Genomic DNA, 7,943 nt, shown 5'->3' on the forward strand with positions numbered 1-7,943 from the left:
AAAAATTCTCTGGAGCAATCTATAATTATCTAATAAGTTGATTATTTCGCCGCTAGGTGGCACAAGTTGAAAAGTAAAGCTTTAGACTCATCTGTCTCGGAATCCAAAGCAGATATAAAATGTCGTCTTCGACAAAGTTGTTAAGAAAAACAAAAAATTCTGATGACTTACAAATTAGTTGGTAATTGTGCAGTTAAGTGGCGCTAGTTCTCAAGTCATGTTTTAGACCTCTCAATCTCAGGATCGTAAGCAGTCTTTGGCAAAGCTGTTTAGTAAGACAGGATAAATCTGATGATTCATCAATTATTTGGTGATTTCGCCGCTAAGTGGTGCTAGTTGTTTAGACTCTCTGTCTCGCGATCCAAGGCAGATAAAAAGTGTCGTCGTTGCCGTAATCGCTTATTTTCGAATAGGATCCTTATGGGAGGACGAGAATATTAATGGCACTCAGACCCTAGTAGCTTTCGGTAGTTAAGAATTTCAAAAGGTAGGTTACCTTATCGAGTTTGCGCTATCTACTGTGCGTTGATGGGGCTGGCACCTTAAGGACTAATCTTATGAACACTTGTGAAGACGCATTTGCTATTTCACACTCAACCTCATGTTGAATGTTACCAAAACAAGACTGGTTCGAGCAGAGTGAAATGACGCTGGAAACTCACATCTACACTTTTTATGACCTCAGATAGCCTACCTACAGTGCCCAAGCTGCTGCTGCAGCAGCGAGTAACGCCAACGCCACCATTTAGCTGGTGATCATCCTGATTGCACGACTTTGGTAGTGTATGGTATCGGAACTTTTAGGCACCAAATGACCTTGCTCTCTAATTCATGAACGAGTTCATGTACAATACGAAATTGTTTACAATAAATTGATTTGCCATAGAAAATGTGCTATACTCTTTTCAACAACAGTTAGTTCTTTCGATAGATCTTTGGATGGAGTTCCAAGGGAACAACAGCCTACAATACTAAACCACAGTTATACGAGGGCACAGCTCCTATATACTCATATCTAAGTACAAATGTTATATAGCCTGTTGTGTGTGCATTCGGAGATTGCGTGTCTCTCGGATGGCGTTTTACAGTCTGGTCTGCTGCTGCTGTTGGTGCTGCTGCTGTTGAGCTGCTGGCTTGCTGTTGGCAAGAAAACAAAAACAGAAACAGATTCCACAAAGGTCGCCCGCCGCAGCCAGTCAGCTCTACAACACAGCAGCAGCGTAATAAAGTGTGAAGTGAATATAGCAGACCGTCGTCGTCGTCGTCATCATCAGCCAGTAGGTACTGTCAGTGCCAGCCAGTGGAGGCATAATAACCAAGGCAACCAGTTTTGCTATGCGTTCCGAGCCGGAGTCGAAATGAGAGATCCACCGTCCCGCCACGGCCGGCGATGGAACTGAGCGCGGGCGCACACACAGTTGCAGAAAGACGGATGTTTGAGAGCCCATTTGCGCGGACTGATTCAGACTGGAAGTTTCGAATGGCCTTCTCTTCCTAGCTTTGCCGTGCGCTACTGATAATTGGAGGCGAATTGATTGAAACTCTAGATTTATGTGGCGATGGATTGAACTGGAATTACAGAGTACCTACCTAGGCTACGGTTCTATTCCATCTTCGATGGGGAGACGATTTCAAGGATGCTGCGAAGGCGGGTGTAGCCGTATAGAGCCGTTTGGAAGATGCAATCCAAAGGAGGACCTTGAAAAAGCCAAATTACATATTTTCCAGGTGATACAGCACAAACAGACAAAGAAACAAATAAACGTTCATTGCAGCAGAGTACCATTTACCCATGTTAAGGCTTGGTAAAAATAAACAACTACGCTGTAGACAGGATTCGAACCTGTGCGGGTAGAACCCAATGGATTTCAAGTCCATCTCCTTAACCGCTCGGACACCACAGCTTGATGGGGATTCACTGACTGTTTTGGAATCTCTTTGGCATGTTTCTTTAATAGTATTGTATTGCATCCCAGTTACACCAGTTATACATTCACCTACTTTCAATGGTGATCTGTGTTACATACTTAGAAAAAAAAAATCAAGTTGTTATCAAAATGGCACGGAACAAGGCAAGAATACGAACCAGATCCACCACGCGAGGTAAAACGATTGCGATTGGAAACTGATATGTGGAACCGCAGATCTCTCCAAATTCATCGAGAGCACCCACATACTCGCCGATGTATTAAAGGAACGTAGGTATCATAACGCTTCAAAAGCAATAACGGTGCCGCGATGGTCAATCACATCCCTCACTCCTGAAGCACTGATGATGATGAAGGACGCATTTTACGCGCTGCTCGAACGCGAGTTCGACTACTGCATAAGCCACGACGTCAGGATCTATGATGGCTCAGGGTCCTGGAATTCAGACTGACGTTTGGAAAGTTTAGCTCTCACCATCTGACAAACGGAAACGGCCTACGACTCATCGATTTCACCACCTCCAGGAGTATGGCTATTCGTTGCCTCTTCATCTAACACAGTATCCCTTATCGTTACACCTGGAGATCACAACAGCAGGTGGAATCTCAAATCAACTATGTTCTAATCGATGGACGGCACTTCTTCGACATACTATGCGTACAATATACGGTACCGACGGCTGCTTCGTCACGACCTAGGGTAATTGGAACTACTGAAAGCCACCTCAGCATGCACACAGAATCTTGAAGTGCAGTTAAAGCAACTGAGGGCCAGGGCATCCTGGGGGCAGCAGGGATTACAGCCGGTGGAGATACTGGATGGATTGAAACAGAGAAGGACTGCCCGAAATCGAGGTGGCTGAGCAGCAGCTTTGTAAGATAATCGGCTTTGCGTCCACGAAGTCCAACATTAGTAAGGACCTGAAAACGACCTTGTTGTGACTTTGTAAGTCGCGAAGCAACGGCGGAACCGGTGAAAGCTAAGGTCACGAATTCTACCCAGACGGAGGCCTTCGCTTTCGCAGGAAGTCCAAAAGGCGTAGCGGATGCGACTGCTCGTGATAAGCACTCGCAGAAGAGGCAAATACTTACCCCGAAGGTCAGCAGGAATGCCGACAAGTCGGACCCCAGCCAGGTGTCCCGGAAAGCTGGGAAGGGTGGCCTGAAAGGGCTGGCTGGATGGAAGGGAACAGAGGGTTGCGACCATTTTTAGGCCCTCAGCAACCACAGAGTAGGGCAAACCAAGGAGAGGACCCCCCAGGACGAAGGTCGAGCCGAAGAAGAAGAAGAAGAAGAAGAAGAAGAAGAAGAAGAAGAAGAAGAAGCAGAAGAAGAAGAAGAAGACAAAGTCGCAGTTCGAGGTAATTAGGGACGTCAAACCAAGGCGTAAAAGAGTAGCTGCCAAGCGCGAGAACGGCGACGCGCTCTTCATCAAGACCGAACAGTCGAAGTATGTACTCGAACGTCTTGAAGGCGATGCGAAGCGACGCCAAGCTCGTGGATCTGGGAGCCAACGTGCACAGTATCAGACGTACTCGTACGGGTGAGATGATCTTGGAGCTGAAGCGCGATAAGGAATGAAAGGTCGCCGCCTACAAAAGTTTGGCGGAAGAGGTTCTTGACGAAGGTGAGGGCTCTCACACAAGAGGCGACTCTGAAGGTGAAAAACGCAGTCGTTAGGCTAAGGAATCGGCTGGCAGGGACACGGACGTAAAAAAGTCCGTTAAAGTAGGGAGGGTTTAGGTACTTACCTTACCGATCAGGCTAAGGCCGGGGTGGCCTCTGCTGTACATAGTAGCCGTCTCCAGGGATGTTTTCGATCACCTGGGAATCGTTTGACTCATTTGTCAATAACTCAGTTCAGAAACCTAATATTGAATTGTGATGTTCGGCAAAGTTGTAGATTAGTGTTTTTCCTACAATTATCACCAAGGACGCCTTATTCTAACTTTTATATATACGGCGCTAGAGCGCTAGTACCACCTACTCATACTAAACGATTGAAAAATCCGATCGTTTGGTATGAGTAGCTGATACTAACACTTTTATGACGTAAATATTAGGGTTAGAATATGGCGTCCTTGGTGATAATTGTAAGAAAAACACTAATCTACAACTTTGCCGAACACAACATTCCAATATAGGGCTTCTGAACTGAGCTGTGAACAAATGCGTCAAACGATTGCCAAGTGATCGAAAACATCCTTGGCCGTCTCCATTCCACTCTGTCCATGGCTATTTGTCTCCAGTTCCGCACTCTGCGTAGGATCCGCAGATCGTCCTCCACTTGGTCGACCCACCTAGCTCGCTGCGCTCCACGTCTTCTTGTACCGGTCGGATGACTCTCGAGAACCATTTTAGTCGGGTTACTATCCGACATCCTGATGACGTGACCCGCCCACCGTAGCCTCCCGATTTTCGCGGTATGGACGATTGTTGGTTCTTTCAGCAGCTGATGCCGCTCGTTGTTCATTCGCCTTCACCAAGTCCCGTCTTCCATCTGCACTCCGCCGTTGATGGTACGCAACACCTTCCGTTCGAAAACTCCAAGGGCGCGTTGGTCCTCTGCACGTAGGGTGTTTCGTACCCATAGAGGACGACCGGTCTAATCAGCGTTTTGTAGATGGTTAACTTCGTGTTACGGCGAACTTTATTCGATCGTAGAGTTCTGCGGAGTCCAAAGTAAGCACGATTTCCTGCCACAATGCGCCTCTGAATTTTTCTGCTGGTGTCGTTGTCGGTGGTCACCAGTGAGCCCAATTACACCAATTCTTCAACCGCCTCGATTTCATCACCGCCGATATAAATTCGGGGTGGCGAGCGCGGAGATTCCTCGCTGGAGCTCTTTGCCATCATGTACTTTGTCTTCGAGACATTAATGAATAATCCGATTCGCCTGGCTTCACTCTTTAGTCTGATGTACGTTTTTGGCATCGTCTCAAATTTGCGAGAGATGGATCGTCCCACTCGTGTTTATCCCCGCTCTCCTTATTACACCTTCTAACGCAATGTTGAACAGCAAGCACGAAAAACCATCACCTTGCCGTAACCCTCTGCGAGATTCGAAGGGACTCGAGAGTGTCCCTGATACTCCAGCTACGCACATCACTCGAGACATCGTCGCCTTGATCAATCGTATCAGTTTATCCGGGAATCCGTATTCGTGCATAATCTGCCATAGCTGTTCTCGATCGATTGTATCTTAAGCCGATTTGAAATCGATGAACAAGTGATGTGTGGGCACGTTGTATTCGCGACATTTCTGCAACACCTGGCGGATGGCGAACATCTGGTCCGTTGTAGCGCGTTCACCCATAAATCCAGCCTGATATTGCTCCACGAACTCTCTTGCGATCGGTGATAGATGTCGGCATAAAATTTGAGAGAATGTCTTGTAGGCAACGCTCAGTAGTGTGATCGCGCGGTAGTTCCCGCAATCCAACATGTCGCCCTTTTTGAAATGGGACACACGATACCTTCCATCCATTCCTCCGGTAATACTTCCTTCTCCCAAATCTTGGTAATGACCCAGTGGAGTGCTGTCACCAGTGCTTCTTCACCGTATTTTAGAAGCTCGCTTGGTAGTTGATCTGCTCCAGCGGCTTTGTTGTTTTTCAACCGACCAACCCCCTCCTCAATCTTTTGGAGGTCAGGGGCCGGAAGTCTTTCGTCCTGTGCACATACTCCTAGATCTGTTACCACGTCACCTTCGGTACTTGCAACTTCGCCATTAAGGTGCTCATCGTAATGCTGCCGCCACCTCTCGACCACCTCACGCTCGCTCGTGAGAATATTCCCGTTATTATCTCGGCACATGTCGGCTTGTGGCACAGGGAGGATTAAGGTAGGTTGACGTGTATGTCTGGAGGTTTGCTTCACGTGTCTGAAACCAGGACACACATCATGGCACTGTAAAGGCGCTGCCAGGGGCAACCTGTGTAGACGATACGGTGGTGAAGGCCATAAAGCACAAGACTGCACGAATCCACCCACGTGGTTGATTTTTTCCGGGAAATCCGCGAACAGCAAGCACCCAACGGGAGGTCCAAGGTGCTCGGCCTTCAGTAGAGCCTCTGCTGTCAAATCACAGATGCAGATGCTGGACTGTATGATGACCATGCTGACAAGGTGAAGGCCAGTGGTAATAGCGGGTGACTTTAATGCCTGGGCCGTGGAATGGTGAAGCCGTTTCACGAACCAGCGGGGTCAGATCCTGCTAGAGACATTGGCCATACTAGATGTCGACCTGGCTAATGTCGGTACTAAGAGTACCTTTAGTCGGAACGGTGCGGAGTCGATTATTGACGTAACGTTTTGTAGTCCTAGCCTAACAAGTATGTAGTTTGAACTGGAGAGTTGATGATAGCTACACACACAGTGATCACCTGACGCGACGGTTCGCTACAGTATCGACTACAACAACAGCAGGCAGCGGGTAGAGGAAGTTGCGGTTAGACCAAGGCCAAGCTCTCGTAGGTGGAAGATATCATACTTAGGCGAAGGGGTATTGAGGGTGAGCGAAATATACTCGGTGTAAGCGGGGACGAGCAGACCTGTGCCGCGCAAGCCTCCAGGCTAGGCAGTGAATGCAGCGAGCAAGTACTGATGAACAGAGAAGTGAACTACGGCTGGTGTTCGCCACTGTCAAAGTCACGCTGAAGACCGAGATAAGGGCAAGCAAAAAGGCCTGCTTTGTGGGGCTCTGCCAGAGTGTCAATGCGAATCCGAGGGGTGCTACCTACAGGGTTGTGATGGCAAAGACGACAGGTGTAATGGCTTCTACAGAGCAATCTTCAGAGATTTTAGATATTATCGCGGGGCTTTTTCCGCGTCATGATCCTAATCCTTGACCTCCTTTCGTAGGACAGCCGGGACTGGGGCTGGAGATGAGGAGAGGGTCACCTCTCCAAAGAAATACGTTCTAGGAGGTCCCGGTGACACGTAGGGCTTGGCGGAGGGTTAAGCGTGTCAGGGAGGTACAGTATTCCAGATGTAGTCTTTCGTTGTCTGTTGGAGGTGGACCTTAACTCCACTCTACTTGACCATCGCGCTCAACGGAAGTTTACTTACACAAATGAGTTTAATGGAAATGGTTTCAAGCAAGACTCGAAAAGAAATCCATAGTTGAAAATTAAGCACTGAAAGTGCTGTATTGTAGCTTTAATAATTATGGAATTATCGTCAGCATATAGCTTGTAGTACAATGTACATAAAGCACGGGAGTTTGACAAAATAATTCCAATGGCAGGGCAGTGCCTTCAATCATCCAACTTCAAGGACACCAAAATGAAGTTAAGGGCATCGTTCTAAGTTGCAAATCGCCAACGGATCCCTTTCTCCGAACACACAAACAAATTTCTTAAAAACAAGCATTCTGCTTCGAAGCAAATTATCAGAACCTCATACTATGTCGACGACTTCGTCCGAGCAACAACCTTGAAAGAGTTCAATTCACCTCTTTTCCACGTATACCATATTCCAGGGACAACGACCAAGCCATATGAGAGCCAGAATCCTTCGCAAACGCCGGTGCACAATTTTTGGCTAAACCAAATTTCTCTCTCTGTCTGTCTCTCTGGTTGATCGGCGAATCAAGCGCAGAGATCATGCACCACGGAATACGAGGACACAACACAGTCATCGTCGCTGGTCGGTCATATGTATAACAAGCCATTCATCTCACTCCGGTGAACCCGCTCGATGCTGCTGCTATGGGGGGTAGTCATGTGAGGAACGCATCGCGTCCTACTACAAGTTCGTCGAACGGATCCTGCAGCAGCACCAGGTTGTGTCTCGGCTGGCTGGCTGGCAGGAGCGGATTTCAACAAGAATCCAAAGATGCGGAAGATGCGGATAAAAAACAACAAAATGTTGAGGTACCGTGATTTCGGGTGAAATTGATCACTTTTCGCAGTTTTTTGCGTCTATTTTTTGAATGTTTGTCGATATGGTTAAATTCAATGCTTTAAAACAAGTACGACCATGGTTTTCATCAGTCAACGAGGTTGAAACTTT

General features: G+C 47.5%; 1 non-coding gene across 1 annotated transcript; it reads right to left on the reverse strand.

The window, feature by feature from the left end:
* Window positions 1-1,822: 1,822 nt before the first annotated feature.
* Trnas-uga (transfer RNA serine (anticodon UGA)) lies at window positions 1,823-1,904 on the reverse strand. Its single transcript has one exon. It is a non-coding gene; the product is annotated as a tRNA-Ser (tRNA).
* Between the last annotated feature and the right edge of the window lie 6,039 nt (window positions 1,905-7,943).

Source organism: Aedes albopictus, chromosome 3 (assembly GCF_035046485.1).
Source record: "Aedes albopictus strain Foshan chromosome 3, AalbF5, whole genome shotgun sequence".
Classification (NCBI taxonomy): Eukaryota; Metazoa; Arthropoda; class Insecta; order Diptera; family Culicidae; genus Aedes; species Aedes albopictus.